The sequence below is a fragment of the Parasteatoda tepidariorum genome, chromosome 11, assembly GCF_982258835.1.
Source record: "Parasteatoda tepidariorum strain Cologne lab strain chromosome 11, Ptep-v5.0, whole genome shotgun sequence".
In the NCBI taxonomy this organism is placed as follows: Eukaryota; Metazoa; Arthropoda; class Arachnida; order Araneae; family Theridiidae; genus Parasteatoda; species Parasteatoda tepidariorum.
The window spans coordinates 17,191,993-17,212,444 of record NC_141765.1 but is presented as its reverse complement, the minus strand read 5'-3'; the positions used below and the strand labels follow the sequence as shown (position 1 = coordinate 17,212,444).

General features: G+C 26.5%; 1 protein-coding gene across 1 annotated transcript in view; it reads left to right on the top strand.

Moving 5' to 3' along the window:
* Nucleotides 1-1,999: 1,999 nt before the first annotated feature.
* LOC107451015 (proton channel OtopLc) overlaps nt 2,000-20,452 on the top strand; it is a 51,025-nt gene continuing 32,572 nt past the window's right edge. The window contains exon 1 of the mRNA XM_016066969.5: nt 2,000-2,391. The gene's annotated coding sequence lies outside the window, so the exon portion shown is untranslated. The remainder of the gene's footprint in view (nt 2,392-20,452) is intronic.

Below are 20,452 nucleotides of genomic sequence, written 5' to 3'. Positions count from 1 at the left end.
ACCGTATGTGAAAAATCGCTATAATAATACATTGAAAAAGTTATATGGTCAAACGACCTATCATGTCTAGCGACCTATCATGTGATAGTCAAACGACCTATCATGTCTTGATTTCTGGAGTAATATGAAAACACTGGTTTATGACACCCCTGTTGATAATGCTGGTTGCAAGAATCACAGTAGCTGCCTGCGAGATATGCCTGGAGTATTGCAGAATGTTCGAATGTCCATGCGCCGGAGATATGAGGTGTACGTTGTAGCCGGTGGCAGAAACTTCGAACACTTACTTTGGCCCATGTACCATTTTTTCAATGTATTATTATAGCGATTTTTCACTTACGGTCTTTTCTTTATGGTGCTTCTGTGCACGTCACCGCTTCAGGGAAGCATTTCCGACCCCACATTGCTATATGATTTCGAGTCGTCAGGATGCTCCCTACCCCTCTTAGAAGTTCTGAAACGCTTAACTGAGACACCCTGTATATATAGTCCCTTGCCAAATTAATAGACGCACTATAAGATTCTATGTAAAATCTTAATTATCAGGTGATACTTATGCAGCTTTATTGTTTTTACGTGACTGAAACCGGCTTGCACTTCTTTACGTTCGTGTATCAATTGGTTTAATTAGACAATATAAAATATAAATTTGATAATTCGATAAATTAGACGATATATTATATAAATATAAAATAATAATAAATACTTATTATATCAGGTATTATTTTAGTATATTATAATAATTATACCAAATAATTACATGTTTTGCACGAGTTTTTATGCAATACTTTTATTTATAAACATACATGTAATGGGGTTTTATTCAGGAGATTTTCTAAATACTTCCCATTTGTATTTATTTTTATCGTATGGCTTTACGATGTTAACCAATTGATACACGAACGTAAACAAATGCAAACCGGTTTCAGCCTCGTAAAAACAATAATGCTGTATAGTATTACCTGATAATTAAGATTTTACATATAAACTTATAGTGCGCCTAATAATTTGGCCAGGGACTGTATATATATATATATATATATATATATATATATATATATATATATATATATATATATATATATATATATATATATATATATATATATATATATATATATATATATATATATATATATATATGTTTTTTGGGGGGAAGGAGTGGACCCCTTAGACCACGTAGATACATTCCTGCCCATTCATCATCTTTACATTAGTTCAAATTTTTAATATATTTTCCTCGTAATTATTAATATAGGACGCATACATAATACGCATAACATTTAGCATAATGCGACTGATGTTAAATAAAATATTTGTTCCAATATAATGATTGTTTATATATTAATGAGAATGCGATGTATGTTCTCTGATGAAATCTCATTTTATTTTCTGATGAGATAATAATTCTTACCAGACCATTGGTATCTTTTATATTAGCTGTTATCCATAAATGATGCTCTTGAAGGAAGAGGGGGGATGGTGCTGTCCGTGAAATTGTGACATTTTGCAATAAGAGAGAGGGAGAAAATAAAAAGGATTGAGAGCTCTCATATTTTGTTAAAAATAAAATTATTTAACATCAGTAGATTAAATATTTTAATATTTTTTGCTGTAAATCCTTTTAAATCAAAATAAATACTACACATCTAATAATTATTATTCTCAAAAATATAAGGCGTGGGTATAGTGGAACTGTAAAGTGTGACACTTTGCGGCAAAGAGGAGGGGGTCAAAAATAATTGTTAAAAAATGTGACACTATTTATGCACGACCCTTTAATTAAATTTTTTTATCATATTTTTCCTTTTACATTTACACATAAACTTGAACAAACTGAGATTAAATAAAATATTAGTAGAAATATGAGAGTAACTTTAGTGAACTGGTTTTAAGAATCTAAGAAAAAATAAGTCAGATAGTTTTTTCTTGTACTAGACGCAACACTCCCGTTCTATGTGTAATGAGATAAAATGTTAGTGACACAGCATGTTAAGTCATTACATATCTCATATCTGGAATAAAGCGTCGAGACGAACAAAGACGGGGGCTACAGAAAGGATGACGTATTCTTCTGTGATATATTTGGGAGAGGAAAAAAAGAAACGGTCCGCCAAACTTTCGGAAAGTACAGTAACCCTGCTCGCCAAAACTTTTATACAAGAGAAAGTTAAGCATTAACTCTTTAGAAAACACGCGCGTTGGTCACGAGGGTCCACAAAATTGACTTTCATGGAATGTTTTTATTATTTTTTTTAACCTTTTTTTCCCATATCGTGTTTCAGTAAGTCCTATGCCACACCCTCTGAGTTTTGATTTCACGTTATGAATAACTTGATGCATGTGAATGAGTTTCTTCTATCTTGGATTATAAACTGGATCTGTAGCTTGGTAAGATAATCATACCAATTTACATATTTATGGCACTTTAATTTGCTTTAATGTATTTTTCACTCTGTAAATAGTTACAAACCAATTATAGCATTTAAAAATTAATCTTTTATTTATGTAATTAATTTTATAATAAATTAAAAACCTGGAATTAAACTTTTCAGCTCCAAATAAACTTGCATAAACAAATATTTAAAAAAAAACTATAATAATTAAATTTATTTATTACATCTATACCTAATTATGTATATTACATCTATTACCAAATTAAAAAAAAATAATCAAAATTACGATTTAAAAATGTATGCATCAAAAGAAAACTGCAAGTGAAAGCTTAAACTATTTTTTGACAATTATTTTCAACAAAGTAAAAAATTTAAAACTTTCTATCAAAAATCGGAAATTTAATTTTAATTACATTAAAAAATCTCTGTTAATTAGATGAGTGTAAATTGATGTTTATGAGATGAAAATGAACATACATTAATAATGTATGTATCTTTACTAGATAAATATTAAAACTCATTAAATATTATTATTGCAGATTTGCTTTAAATGAAAAAATAGAGTTGATTTCTTTTGAATTTTCAATACAAAAGAACCTCGGTAAAAATAGATCTGTTTAATTGTTGAACCAAAACCGAAAAAGAGCTAAAACCAAGGTTGATATTTTGAACGCACCCTGCTTTTTATAACAGTTTTAAACAAAGTATAATTTTAAAAACTTCCTGTGAAAATTCGGAAATTTAAATATTTTAATAAATTTCTGTCAAAAATCGAAAATGCGTTAATAATAGACAATAGTATGAAAAAACTGATCTGTACTATTTAAGCATCATTATTACTTAAGTATAAATATTAAAATGTTTGACATAAGTAGCAAAAGATAGTTCGTTTTAAATTTTCTAATCGAAAAAAGCCAGTTAAAAATAAACCTGTTTAAGTTTTAAACCGAAACCAAAAATGAACTTTTGAAGCAAAACAAAACTTTCAGGAATGAAATTTTTTAACAAAAAATTAAGAGTTAAATGACATAACAAATTATAAGAAAGTGATTACTTTCCTCTTTTTCGCTCTTTCTTTTTCGTATTTAAGAGTAGTAAAAATTGATTTGATTTCATATTTATGAATTATAAATGATTTGTAGTATTTATTAAAATCAGAAATAATGTTGCGTCTCTTTTTACTGCAACTTCTTAACTCAATAAATTAGTGCACTTAAACATGAAATAAATTTCATACTTCACGTTCAAAATAATGGCAAAACTTTTCAAATAAAAATAAAATGATCAAATCCTTGTGAAAATAAAAGTTGTATCGTTTATTAATATTCTGTTATTCGTTTTGAAAATAACCACAATTATTCGAGTGATAATGAAACTTCATTATAGTCTTGAATATATTTTTCAGTTTCTGTGGTCGCAACATACAAAGGTAAAAATGAAAAGAAACTCGCGGCTATACCTGACCATTCACAAAATATAATTTTTTTTTAAATATCACGATTAATGATGACATATTTTCATTAATGAGATATATTTCGTACGTGCGATAATTATCAATAACTGAAAATAAAAAATATGATTACGTTACGAATTTTATATGTAATAATGTGCAATAATTATCAAACACGGTAATATCGTGGTGATTTTTGACAACGATAAATATCTAATTCGATAATATTATATTTATTATAGACAACATTAAATATTGTTTACTATTATATCATAATTATTGTCAGCAACGATTAATACTGAATAGGTTAATATCGTGAATGTTATTGGTAACGAGAATTATCGAATATAATATTACAGTGAGTTTTGTTAAATTTCATTTGGATAAGGAAAATATAGTTTATTATAAAATTATTGTAAAATCATAGAATTTGAAATACGTCGCAATATATCACAATATTTCGATATTTTCTGACGTTATATTGCAATATTGAAATTCCAATACTGTTCTACACTAGTCCACACACAAAGTGATAAAGCTGAAAAACAAGTTCACCGCCTAACTTCTCAAGGCCCGTTATCATGTCATATTGTTGTGAAAGCTTACATGTTATCTCCCTGCCTTATAGATCTTAGAAAAAGGCCCCGAACCATGCTGTTGCTTTTAGGTTATTTATAGTTCATAAACAAAACTAAGAAAACCGGGATACTAATATGAGCAACAACAATTATCTTTTCGTTGAAGTGATCGATTAAGAATAAATTATGAGTTTCAAAATGTATTTTTCAGATGTTCCTTTGTTTATACACTCATTAATAAGAAGAATTAAACTTTATAATGATGATTTGGAAATAAACACAAATATAATATTAAAATAGCTAAAGAGCATATAAATTTCGATTGTACAGTGCTCAAAAAAATATAGGAAACACCCTGAATAACTTCTGATGTAATGATCACGTACAAGGACTGAATCTTAATGGTTCGAGGGGGTGCTCTCAAATGTGCTAATTAGTTAGCGCAGACGATATTTTAAGTTTCGAAATCAGACTCGAAAACGTACTTTCTCTGAATAAACATAACTTTTTTCGACGGATTCGGATTTCTAACCCCCGAGAAATAGGGGGTAGCCACAATCTGGGAAGTATAGTCCCAATAGTTTGACTAAGAGAGAGATTCAAAGTTTATACCCCTTATTGTTAATTTAATTTCTTGCGTACTTTTTCATATTTCTAGAACTTTTTAGGTGAATTTAAAAAAGTCTGCGTACAGTTATAAAATTTGTTTATCCAAAGATGAATGCACGCAAAAAAATCATTCTTAATAATTTTTTATTATTATTTATTATTTTTTACTACTTTATTTAATAATAGTTGAAAGATTTTTTAATTGCAATGTATACACATTTTAACATCATTTTAAAGAACATAATTTTATGTAAAAAAAAAATTTGACCGAATTCTATAGAATAGCTCCTGAGCAATCGAATTTTAAAAATATGGCTTTTTCATAATTTGATTTTTCAGGAACTATAGGACAGATGTTGTTCAAATTTTGATTTTTGCCGCATTAAATTGCGTTGTTTAAAATCGTGTGAAAATTTCTATACCTTGCAATTCAAAAATTATTCGACCTTCATTAAATGCAGTAATAAAAAATGATAAATAATTGTTAAAAATTATTTTTTACTTGGAATTATTTTTTAAAAAGCGAATTAAATAATTGTGTGTTCAAATATTTTCATTTTGCTTAAAATGTTCTCGAAATAAAGAGAAATTCGCATAAAGTAAAATTAACATTAAAGGGTCCAAACTTTGGACCATTTTCCTGACAAAACTAATGGGATCACATTTACCAGAATGTATTTTAGGGGTCAAAACAGAAATTATAATTCGTTGAAAAGAAGTCACATCTATTCAGAGAAAGTACATTTTTGCGTCTGATTTCGTAACGTAAAATTTTGTCTGCGCCTACTAATTAACATAGTAAAAGTCACCCACTTAAACCATTAAGATTGAGTCCTAGAACGTAAAGGTCTGATTATTAGATCAAAAGTTTTTCCGGGTGTTTCATTTACGTTTATTTATTTATTTTTTGTGCACTGTACATTAGAATTTTATCTTCAGAAAAAAACATCTTCAATACAAAATAGAAAGCAGCGAGATTCTTTTTTCCCACAATGCAGAAACATGGCGACGAGGAAGGAAAAAAATCCTTTTATTCGCCATTTTTCTGATGATGATTCGCCAATGTAACATCGAAATTTGTATGCTATTTTAACTGTTTTAAAAATTTATCAGTTATTACTTTATGTTTTTAAGTTTTTACTAGAATTCTCATAGAAAGGCACTTGTTCTGAAAGAATAAGATTTGGCGAATATTGAAGCATTTTTTGTCCCTTATTTTATTTATCAAAAGTTGAAGGATAATTTTACTTTCTAACAGCTTACTCTTTGACGAAATTTTTCTGTCATAAGTCTGAAAGTAGTGGAAAGTAGTAGTAAATACCCATACTATCATAAACTAAACGATAGGGCGGTTATTAGATCTGGCAATTAAATATCCTATTAATAGTACGATTGCTCACTATGTCTTCCTTTTTATATTTATAAAATCCAAGTGCGTCGATAATAAAAATTAAAGATAATATAAAAGGATAATGCATTTTCTTATAATTGTAATAAATTTTCTACTAATGCATTAAGTCGTAATAGTGTATTTTCTTAAATCATTGATAAAACACTGGGGAATAAAAAAAAAAATTCCGTTGCATAAGATTTTTTAACATATCTTAGATACTTCCGCATCGCTGATAAACTAAAACTTCGTCGCAACATTTACTCAACCCCATCATATATAACGCTTTTGAACTTGTACATTTCTACAAAAAATAGACTAAAAATGTCCTCTTAAAAAATTCTGTAGACTTAGGAGCAACACTTATTTTAGTTTTGAAATCCCTACAAACTAATTAGGCAAGATCAAGTAGTTATATAAATGCAATCAAAAACTTGTTCCCCAGTGTAATCTTTATACTTCAATCTATTAATCTTTATATTTCAATGTAATCTTTAGATTCATTCCAAACGAATTTCTACTTTAAACCACCCTTTAGTTTCAATATTCTTCATTATACACTGATAACATTAGAGTACTTTCCTTGTAATTTTAATGGTTTGAGAATTGTGTTTTTCTTAGGATTCACTAAATAATTAATTGCTTATTGATAATTAAGTTAAGAAGTTAAGAATCTAGAAACAAAAACACATTTTTTTAAAAAAATTTTTCTAATGTTTGTAAGAGTTAGAAACCTTGAATGTAAGGAGAAATGGCAGTTTAGTAAAAAATACAATCGATAACTTTACCAGAAGAAAAGTCGAAAGTGCCATAATATTAAAATCTATATTTTTGGTCCTATTTATATAACTAATCTCGGAAATCAGAAATTCTTTGTATTGAATTTTTTATCTATTAGTAAACTCATTAGAAGACATTTCCCCTATTTCTGGATCATGTTCTCTTATTTCATACAAGATTAAAATTGGTAATTCAATTATTCATACAATTTACCTGTTTACTAACATAATATAATTGTAAAACAAATATCTTTTTTTCCATTCCGAAATCGTATGAATGTGACTTTAAAAAAACTGAAGCTGTAGCTAACACTAGAAAATGCTCACTTACTTTCATCACTAGTGTCTGACAAGACTTTTTATATCATTTCTCATCAAGGGATGAGTTAACAATAATCCACATTTCTCTTAATTATAAGGTATCAAAAATTTAACTAACGTATAAAACATTTAAAAATTACACCCGCTACAAAACTTGAAATAATCGGTTCACTAAATTACCAAAAATAAAAATATAAACCAATTCTAAGAAAAGCAATGTATTTTAAAGTAAGAAAAATAGTTTGAATGAACATAGAATAAAGAATTTAAAATACGATTATTTTAAAGTTATACATTTTATTTTTTAAATTCTTGTTTTTTTCGAGACTCATTCATCTTTTCACATCTCTTTCTCAAATCTCCATTTTGTCAAATCTTAAGCTTGTTTTTTTAATTTATTCATAATAACTTCGTGATGTACATATTTTTTAAAACTTCAAATTATCATAAATATTATTCTTATAAAAATATTTTAAGCAGGGAAAAAGCTTAAGCAGGGGAAAGTTACATATTGTGTAATTAATTATATTTTAAAAGACAAAGGATAAAGGTACTTTTTATGATGTAAAAAATGCAGGATTTTTTTGCTCTTATTCTTTAGGAGCTTTCAGCATCACAATAATATGAATATCATAAAAAAATGAGCAACAATTTACGACTGGTAGTTTTGGTTTCCTTTGTCCTAAAATTGTTCAATCATTCTTTATATCTTATCTAACCATGTGGAATGTCTTAAGTTTTCTAGAGAAATTTCTTATCGTGTCACGCTATAATTCTTTAAATTTAAGTTCAAGGTATTAGACTATTTTTATATGAATGAAAAGATTTCTTAGAAATTTTCAACATCTTAATGCCAGTTTTAGTTTTATATTTATTCATTTTTTAAATGTTAGTTAATTTAAAAAGAAGAGTTCAAGAAACATTTGTTTAGTAATATATTTTTAAAATTTAAAAAACAAATGTGCAAATCGAGTCACAATGTTACAGAAAAAGTATGCTAAATTTGATTTTCAAATTCGATTGCTTTCAAATTTTATTGATGAAGAAAATTTAAATCCAATTTTATATTTAAGGCAGGTCATTCATGTCGTATTTATGTTCCAGTTTATAGTGTACAAATTATTTTGAGCACAAATTTAGGCGTAAAAGTAAATTTAAAAAATATTTTACTTAACTTGTAACATATTTATTCAAACCCTTTCAACTAAGTTTTTATTCTTCCGGCAATCAAACAGGTTTTGATGTTTTCCGCTTCACCTTCCTCTGTGGTGAAGTGTTATATTCCGACAGTATTTGTTATATTTCAAAAGTGCTCCAAAATATTTCCCCCAAATTGTGCATAGTTTTTTTTATCTCAATGGACATAATGGAAACGGACATTTAAAGTACACAGTATTTCTATATTAATAATATAAAGTTTTATTATTCAAAAACTTTGGAGACAAAAAAGCTTAAGCGACACAATAAAAATTTAACACGTAGTCTTATTAACACGAGTCGTAAATTATAATTCATTATCCTTTTTTAAGTTTAGATTGCCAGACTTGCCTTGTCTACATATAGTTTTCAAAAAGAAAAAGAAAAAAAATTCTTGAATCAAGAAATGTAAGATATCAAAAGCACAGATGAAGTAAACATTTATAGGTGGTCCGATTATTTAATCACTTAGTAGCATTAATGTAATTGTTTAACACTTAAATCAATTTTGTTCATCTCTTATCTTTCTTTCTATGCGTTGAAAGTCGGTCATGAAGCTCTGTTTTCTTTTCTTCATGTCTTATCTCTTTCATTGAAATACAAATGATAATTATTTTCTCTACAAATCGATACTTTATCAGTTGTGTAAAAATAAAGTCTGTTTTGTAAACAATGCGAAGAAAACGTTTATTTTATATACATATGCATATTTGAAATAATATTTCCATGAAAGTCGTTCAGTAAACTGATAATATACAATTTGTATTATTTGAATCGTAATTTTTTTAGAGATGACAATCGATTACAATTATTAAATGCACTAAACTCTTACGAAAAACACATTTTTATTTAATCTTTTAAAAAAAAACTGCATTAAAAAGCATAATTTTTATCTTTCATGAAATATTCTGGTTTCAGCATAGCTCTTAAAAATTAATTAATTTACCCTCCAAAAAAAATTTTTTTTACGTTAAATAATTTTCATTTTTTGGCCTAATTTTATCACTCAAATAAAAATTGACATAAATAAAAATGTACACGATTTCATTCATGAAATTAGTAAAATGCAAGTAAAAACCAGCTTTTGTTTAACTACCCCTTTCCTTCGTTTAATCTAAATGCTATTATTTTTCTTGGATGTTCAGTATTTATTTTTCATCTTATACGTTCTAAATGCATATACGTGTCTTTATAACCAATAAAAATATTTGATAAAATAAAATAAAAAATTCAATGCTCCGAATTATCTATTTAACTTTAAATAATTTAAGTATATAATATTTACATTAAGTAAAAAATTTCTAAATAATATATATATATATATATATATATATATATATATATATATATATATATATATATATATATATATATATATATATATATATATATATATATATATATATATATATATTACTGAATAACTTTCATTTAAATATTACAAAAATATCGTTTCCTGAAGAAAAAATTTTTAAGTTAAATTCTTAAAAACTCAATGAAGCAATAAAAATTTCTCTCCATTTTCATAAAATTGCTGAAGAATCGACTGCTTTTCAAGAAAAAACTACAGTTCAAATCTTAAGTCCGAAGAACTACCTTTCCTAAAAAATATTCAATAAAATATTTGTCTAAAAAAATATTGGTTTTGTGGTGTGAGTAAGCAAAAATAGTTCATAAAATAACCTTAGACTTACTCTTACCAAAAATCTCGAGATTCTAGTGTCATTTCTAAAAAGTAATACTGTTCAAATCGAAAGTGAATGTAACTATTCTATAGAATGACATTTGCATATAAATATTAGTTTTACGGTTGAGATTGATGAAATAAATTTATAATATGTATCTTAAGAGGGTAAAATTACGCAGAAATTAGACTTCGATTTTCGGCAAAAAAAATGACACAAACATTAAGTGTTTAGCACCATTCTACGACTTGACTTCCGTAGAAAGTATTTATATGAAAGAAAAAAAAACTATTTAGAGGTAAAATATTCTAAAACTTATTTCTTAAATCTATCTCAGTCACGTTTTCATTAATAAACATGAGACCCCAATTCCACAATTTCAAATGACTTTTGATGCTTAAATTTTTGTCATATTTTCATCGAAATTCGAGTAATAGTTTCAAAATGTAAAAAGAAATGAAAAAAGGATGAAGTAGAGCTCAAAAAGGTGAATGACATATAGTGTCATAGTCTTACGTATAAATAGTTTATATGTCCTAAAAATGTTAACTTCGCTGTACGAATTTTCTAATTTAATTTTCAAGTTTTTCCCGTTAATGAAAAAAAGAAATTTTACATTTTAATTTTTAAAAAAAATTCAGATTCGACTGCTCTTTCTAGAAAAAGTTTCAGTTCAAACCCAAAGTCAATTCGATTTTACATAATCATTTTCTTAGATTTCATGTCTGTCCAGAAGGTATAACGATGTAAAAAATTGCTGATCAAATTACTATAAAAGATACCGGCGCTCTGGCTGCCGGTAATTTTTACCGTAGAATCCATTTTTACCGGAACATGCAAAGGAACAAATAAACTGATATACCGTAATTTTTACAGTAATATTAAGTAAATCACTCTCATTAAATAAGCGTTTCTGTAAAAATTTGAGTATAATATTTTGTGAAAAATAGGATGTTTTTGCAAGTGTATTTGAGCAAAAAAAGTTTGATCTTTTGAGTCTAAACTGGTTAAAAAAGTACTTAAATACCGAGCACCAGACATGAATTTTTAGGTACCATAGCGATTAGGTACACCAAGATTCTTTGATTAATAGGTATAATGTACATATTGAATGAATTCTACTTTCTACAGCTGTTTGTTTGGTCATCATGGTTTGGTGAAAAAATAAGTCGCCATCTAACTTATTTTTTAATCATATGGTGAGAGAAGTTACCTTGAAACACATTACTGCCCGCACTCTAACAATGAATGAAATTCACTCAAGTATGACGAAACATTTTTTTTATTCATTACTATATTAATTTTTTGAATAGGTTGCTTGAATATACCAACTTTCTGCCTCTATAAGCCATTGATTACTATATAAATAACTGAGGTGAATTGTATTCCTATACAAATATGATAACATCTTTGAATTAATTAGGCTTGTGAATAAAGCATAAAAAGCTCGTGTGCTTCGAATATTAAATGATTCTTGACTTTTCAAATTGCATTTGAACTCTTAGAAAATTATTGAATTTATAATTTTAAACTTAAAATTATATCCCGCTATACATACTTAGTTTTTTGAAATTATTTGAAAAAATAATTATGAAATGAAACAAATATTTCAAGCATATAAACTAACATATATTTTACACCCTCTAAAAAACAACGTTGATGAAAAAAACTTTTTAAGCGAATGTGCTCATATTTTCAGTGGGATTTTAAGAATTTAATTTTACATTTTTTTTTATTTAGAAAACACTCTTTTTTGAATGAATATTTTTATTAAAGTCATTTTATGAATAGCAAAAGGTAAAAAATGAATAAAATAATCAATTTTTTTAATGAAAATATGCTTAAAATGTTATCGTCTTCTAGAACATTTTAGAAAAGAAGTAATTTTTCGCACTGGAATACCAAAATGAATTATTAAAGACAATAACATAATAAAAATATATAATAAAAATAAAATGCATTAAAAGTTACGAAAAAACTTATTTTTTATTGAAGTACTTTTATTGAAAAATTGCATAAAAAAGCAGCTTTTTATATCATTCACACGGTGTCACACATTGTTGCCAATTTAAAATGGAACTCTTGATACTGATGCGGAGAAAACTCTCCATTTTATAATAAATTTATTTATATTATTAATTATAATATTATAATTGAGAAGCTTGGAGTAATATAAAACACACTTTTTCCAAAAGTGACGTCCAGCTAGATACTTTACAACTTTCCATAGCGTAGCACTATAATATTCAGAAACTTCTTATTGCCTACATGAAAAACGTGATGAATTTTACAAAAAAATAAATAAAATGCTTTCTTGGGCACTATCAAATTTGCTGTAAGCCCTTCATTTAAATGACGTGGAAAATATTTTTTAAGCTATGCAAATTAACTGAGTAGGAAAGTTAAAAAATCGTCAAATCAGAGAGATTTATCGTTAATAAAAACTGACAGTTGAATGAAAAATATTGAAAATTAAAACTAAGATAAAATTCATCCAACATGGCATTTTTTAATGCACACTACATTGATAACAAGATAATAGAAAGAAAAAAAATATAGAGAAGAATCGGACGTAACCGGGTTGGTGGTTAAAAGCTTAAGGTTAAAAGTTATTTTTAAGCTATAATAACAAAATATTGGCCGTAATACCGTGCAAATTTGCTGAAATTTATATAAGGTAAGGTACGAAATTGAATCATCCTTACTAAAATGTCTTTAGAATTTCTTCAAAAGAAGTTATTTTCTTAAGAATTTCTTCTCATATTTTGAAGATTTTACTTTTTTTTTTAAATATTTACAGATTTATTGAAAACACTTCACATACATTATGAATTAGCAAAAGAAAGTGAAATTTGTCTTCAAATATTCTTCAGATAAAACAGGACTTTAACATTCAAAAGGAAAATTCTTTTTTATAGGCATATATGTTAATTTTCACTTATTTGACTTCCAAGGACAAAGTATAGATTAAAAAGATTAAACTTTCTACAGTAGAGTATAATAAACTTGATGATATTGAACTTATACTATTTTCTGAGTTATTAGAAAATACATATTTTTTGGTGCACTTAACGTTACCAAAAATATATAAAAACAAAGAATAAAAAATAGCATAAAAGAAACTAGATTTTAAGATAAAATACAATATATTTTTCAATTTAGATGTATATGCACTAGTTCCTCAAGAAAAAATGAAGAAAATTTGCATGTGTGCTAATTTCTCAAGTCTTCTACAGAAAACAAATTTTGAAGATATTTATCGCACTTTTTTAAATATATTTTGCAAAAATTTTACAAATTCATTCTCAAGATTTTCTGTATTTGACCCTCTTTTTAAGCCTGATTTTGAGGAAAATTATAGAATCTATTCTGAAAAAACTTTAAATCTTAATTTAATTATGATTAATCTTCTTAAATCTTATTATCTTATTGATTATTTAGAAATCTTCAGATTAAATTAAGAAAGGATTTGATCTTAATAAGTGTATGATGAACTCTTTATGAAGCCACTTAGTTCTATCAATCTGGTCCATGCAGATTCAGCCGAGAGGGCCAATCTGTAAATAGTAAAATCAGTTGAACGGGAGTTCGAATCCCAGAGATAAATATCTTAATTTATTTTGCTTACATAAGGCATTTAAAAAAATCAGATTATCTTGAGATTTTATTCAGACTATATTCTTAATAAAATCTGAAGAATATAGATTTAAGAAGTAAGCCAAATTACTTGAGATATTCTCTAGATTTTTTTAAAAAAATCTTGAGATTCTTTTCTTGTTTAAGTTGATGCATAATATCAGGCTTAAAAAGAAAATTGTTGTACCCTGAGCATTATAAATCAAAAAATTTAAAATTCTGAATCAAGCTGGAAGTTTGTTTTAGAAATAACTGCTATTATAACTACATTTTGTTGAGATTCGAGACGTTTTCTATGTGAAGAATATCCGGTTACTTATTGAATGTCTATTGTTATCAAAAAATTCTGTTGTCGGAATTGAAGTATTTACTATCAGAGAAGTTCGAAACACTTACATAATAAATCAAAGTGTTACGAACTTCTTTGAATTGTATGAGTTGCTTCTCAATAATTCTTCTTTTTAAACCCTTGAAGGTTAAAGTTACCTGGCTGTTTGCCTTTATTGAAAAACTCTGTTAAATTTATTATTCTCTATATCATGTGGTATATATATATATATATATATATATATATATATATATATATATATATATATATATATATATATATATATATATATATATTTATTATGCTGAGGTTTAACAGATATTTTACTATTTTACTTGCAAATTTTGAGATTGCGACTTATATGAGTTAATTTAGTTTATTAAACTTAAATAGGATCATAACTCACATTAAATGTTATTTTAATTAAAAAATAAAAGCATTTCTCAAAAGATTAATTGCTTAAATCAAATTTATGTTCAGTTGTTTGTTATTACTCTTATGACCACTTATTCAGAAAGCTAAATACAAGAAACAGTAAATGTTTGTACGTGGTATCTATAATATTTAGATTGTTGCGTAATTTTAAATTATTATGATCGAAAAAATTCATACTCTATATTTTAAAAGATATAATTTTACATTTTATTCTTAACGTCAACCTATTATATACAAATTGCGCAGCTACTATGACTTTTATAAATTCTATCGACGTATTATTGTTTTGAAATATGTAAATGTTTCCATTCATTTAACCTTTTGCATACGGCTGGTACAACATGTGGATCACATGTGATAGTACAACATGGTGCACCGTAAGTAAAGTGTTAAACATTTTCTTTTTTCAAAGCAATAATACTTTCTTCTAAAATTGGACAGCATGTATAGATTAGAGCAGCATGCCATGGATAAATAGTTTTTATTACTTTAGTTTAACTGGTTTATTACTTTAGTTTAACTAGTTCTTTTATTTTAGTTTAACTGGCTAACTAGTTTATACAGGAAATTTTATAAACACTTCAATTATTATATATATTAGAATCCCAAAGAAAAATGAACCCAAAAAAAATATACGAGTTAAAATTTAATATTAAATCTAAGAATAAACAACCTTACTAAAACCAGATGAAATATGAACAAGAAAGGGGACCTTTAACACATTGAAACCTGGTAGGAGATAAAAGATGACGGAAACAACTTCAAGGTTTTCCAGCCAATGAGAATGGTTATAATGTTTTTAATCCCGTCTTCCTCAAAAGTGATTCGTCGGGTTTTAATACCGTTTCTGTTGTGTTTTTTTTCCTAACTTGAGTATTAATTTGAAAACCCTAAAGTGAGTGCTTTTCTGACTTGATATTGAGGATACCGATAAATTACTAAATGCTAGTCTGTTAAAAACAGAAGAACTGAAAGATTACATCTAACATTACACAACCTCATCTAACATAATACCACAAGAAATTGATTGTTTTCTCAAACTTTTTTACAGTTTAAAATAGATGAAACGTACCGATAAACCAAGTGAAAAATGTAAACAGAATTTTTTTTATTAAAAAAAAATGAAGCAAGTTAATTTATTTTCCTTCTAAACAATCATTTATATTGCTGCAAGTTTTTCCCGGTATCGTATTAGATTTCATAAAATATATTTATACAGCTCTCTTTATTTTTTATTATATTTGTTGAAAATGAGTTAACTTTTTTTATGTGGCTTATATTTAATCAAACAGGATTCATCTGGATGCCTTTGGTCTATATTAAATGTCAACTTCTCTTAGATGGAAAAAAATATAATAAATCATGCTTAAATAAATAGCTGGGAAAAAAATAAATTCTGCGTAACTGGTTATTGAAACTCAGAACATATGAAGGATGAAATGAAACATATGAATTTTTCTTAATGCTATTTTTTACCCTGCTTCTTCGTATAAACTCTTTATTATTAAATGTAATTGTAAGAGTCATGAAATTGAATATCTATTTTTCTGTATGTTTAGCCCGACAGACCGCTGTGTTGTGAATGCGTGCAATTTTCTCAGTTTTCATTTAGAATTACGTTAATTAGCCAGAAAGAATATTAAATACTACACCAGTCAAGAAAAATAACTTAAGAAATTGTCAAAAGCGAAATGAGTTCCTTTTGTTAATTTTGTTTTGAAGAGTTTGTTTTAAAATGAAATAACATTTTTAACGTCTTTTTATAACTGTTGGGACAGTCATTCATGACTTCTAGATTATGTTTTGTCCATATTTAATCAGCGCCCTCTATGCTGTAAATGAAAATGACCTAAAATGTTACATGATAAAATTTTACAGTTTTGTGGAAATGAAAAGCTTTAGTGATCTTGTTTTTTAAAATTTGAAAAATTAACCCATGCTGCACTGTTTAGAGTCGTAAAAATAAGAAAACATATGAACATAATTGTTTGATTTAAATGATTATCTTCCATAGAGATCTACATAAAGAAAAATATCACAAAAATGATGCATTTTTTAAAGACTTACAGATTTTTTGGAATATTCAAAGCTTTTTCCCGTTTTATTTTTTTTTAAATATTTCTTTTGAGCAAGATATTGAGTTACTTAAACGTTGCTTTTTTCGAAAGAGTTTAAAAGAAAACCATTTAATTGACCATGATGAACATGAAAGCGATATTAATAATATAAACTGTCAATATGGAAGAAATTAAATTTTGCTAATCATTTATAATGAATAGTAACTTTTAATAGTGTCGAGTTTTTTCTCTTGAGTATGTTGGAAAGGATATCATATGTTTTCCTAATTTTATTTTATTTTCTGCTATTTCTTATACTTTTCTTAGACATCACGCATAAGTATTTTTCGTTTTTGTAAAAACGTGTAGAGAGAAACTTAAATTCACCATATGGCATTTCATTAAATCTTTAAAAAAATATTCAATATATTATGCTTCAAAAAAAATTTTATGATAATAAACACAAGATTAAATTGTATGACTATAAACATGATTTCCGTCAGTTTCTCAAAAAAAAGTTACTATGTGTAGTAAAAGAAATTTAGTTTTATTAACTCATCATCATAGTGCTTAAAACCATCTAAGATGCGAATACTTGGTGCATTTTTCTTATAAGCATTTATATTTAAAAATACAAATATTATAATACAAATTACATTGCAATAAAGTTTCAAAATATAGACTACGAAACTGCTTTGTTAAAAGTATATTTAATAATATTATATTGAGCTTAAGTTAATGTAGAAGAATACGTATTGCTGCTATAAGTACTTATATCAAGTAAAATTCATGTTTAATCGCAGAAAAGTTATCCAATGTATAAGAGGTTTCTCTAACAAAAAAAGAACGATTGCTAAACATTGTTTTAAAATATAGGTTAAAAAAATTGTGATTAAAATTTGCCCTACTTCTTATGTTGAAAATAACAACTTCCCAAGCAATACAATAATTTATTGTATTTTACAATTAAGGTAAGTACAAGACTTATTAAAAGACGTGTGATACTTATTTCTACCGAAGGAAACTTATTTCTTCCAGGATATTAGAAAAAACTGGAAAAACTAGAAGAAGCTGGACGGATTGAACGAAACTAAAAATGACTAATATAATTGTTAAACGATAAGCTTTAATTAAAGCAAATTCAATGCAACATATTTAGTACTAGAAAGTTAAGTTTTTCACACCTACTTTTTTATTAAAAAAAGTAACTATTTTCTTATTATTTAGTTTAGTTTGCAAAATTTAAAATCCATATGCCATATTGTTTAAAAGTTGGTTAGAGTATTTATACTTAGTAAACAGCATTAGATTACAAAATATTATGTTAAAAAGTTAGAAATTAATGTTATTTGCAATTATAAATTTAATATCTTAATTGTAATGGTGCATTGTATGTATAGTATGTGAGTTGGTAGTACTACCAGTATTTGATTCTCGTGTTTTTACAGTTCTTTATATAATTATAAAATTTTTCTTTATATTACTAATACTCATTAAAGTAAAATATTAAAGAACTAAATTTTTTTTAAGCTCCTAAATTCATTTTTTTTTCTTTTAAATTGCTTTTTAGTTTTCTTTCATTTTTAATATAATATTAAAAGGCTTGAAAATGGGCATTATTTTAGACTAAATTGCAATCATAAAACTAGATTACAATTATAAACTGTATGAAAAATTGCTATAATATTTCATACATTTTTGCTTGAAAAAGAGTTTCTTCCATTTCTTCAACTTGGGTTGGAAGAAACCTATTTCTTCCTTGGTGGTATTTTCCATTGCGGAAGAAACTTACCATCCCTGTTTACAACATGTCTAAGCTTTATCTTTATTTTTATTATTTTCTTTTAAAATTCTTCAGGTACCCTGACAAACTTTTTTAAGCAGACATTGAATAAAAAATTCATTTTATTGTATTTTTGTCCTTTCCTCAAACTTTGTTTTTCGATTATTTTCCTTCATTTCAACTGCAATATTTCAAATCGAATCGAATATTTCAATTCTGTTCGAATTACTTGAAATTTTCATGAATGTTTTTTATACACGAGTCTTGAGAATAGACTACGGATTAGTTAATTAAAATTTTGTTTTAAACTTACATCTGAAATAAAAATAACTAATTGCAATTTCTGACCTTTTTTTGCCAAATAAGTTTGGATATTTGCAATAAAATATCGAAATATTAATATCCTAGAGTCTCTGAAAAAAAATATATAATTCAATTTATTTTTTTAAGTGCTAGTTGCCCTGTTAGCATTAGTTTTATATTTTTTTAATCTTGTCAAAAATAGAAAAACTGCATATTAAGATCGAAAATTAATAATTAAGCAAAGAAAAACCAAAAATGCTATCAAAATTTTAAGAATCATTGTCAATGGAGGAAGAATTAAAAGCCTCAAAGCTAGTTTTATTTCGGGCGGAAAATTGAAACTGTTTCTAATAATAACCTTTCACCTTCTCTCAATTTCTTTGGGAAAAACAAACTGTTTTGATGTTTTAATGTCGCCTTATGATTCGTTAATTAAGAAATAAATAGTCCTTGATTAACGAATTATTGTTGATTAAGGATTTGATAGCGTTATCCTTTTCTCCACACTTAAATATTATTTTGCGATCCCTAATATGTGTATGACACACATTAGGGATATATGTGTATATTGACATGAGTATGTGTAAATGAGTGTATGTTTATATTAACACCAATTTTAAAAACAGGCATTGAGGGGGATATTTAAGGAATACAATAAATATTTTCATAATATAAAAATTATTGAATATATTAATATGCTAATTGATAGTCTTTATATTAAAAAAAAGACTCATTTTTTAATATAATGGAATGCTTTTATCGGTCAGAGCGAATTCCTATTTTTGACCTAGAATTGTAGCAAATTTCAAAGTTAACTAGCTCATCTAAATTTCTCCGTTTCTGATAAGCTTAAATAACACCTGTCGTAATTTCAAAACATTCTATCCATTCATGTCTCCAACAATTCTTATCTTTGTCTTATCTTTAATTTCCCAACAGAAATACTAATGAAATAGAAAAGGGTAGCCTTGATAATACATTTTTGTAGATATAACATTATCATTAAGATGCATTTTATTTTTATAAAAACTTTCATCTCGGTTTCAGATTAAATTGCCACAAATAGCGCTCTTTTTAGCATTGATTATTATTTCTGTTATACTCCAAAAAGTATATTATCATTCTGATTTTCACATAAACTACTTATAGCAGCATCCGGATGTGTATATTTCTATCTGAAACAAATTTTCAAATTTTCAATGAAAATGAGGAAACCTAAAAGGTTCAAGCCTTTTTGTTTTTAAAGTACCTCCAATAAAAATAATATAGTTTATTGAGCCGCTCTGGCTCAGGAGATAGGATAGAGCGTTCTCCTTCCAATGAGGTGAACCGGGTTCGAATCCGCGCCACGAATGCTGACGCAGTGGTATATCCTCAGTGGTAGACGGATCATGAGTTAGAGTCCCCTTGTATTCGGGCTAACCATGGACGGCTCTAGTGGTCTTCCTCACCATGTAACGCAAATGCGGGTTAGTTCCTTCAAAAAGTCCTCCACGAATTCAAAT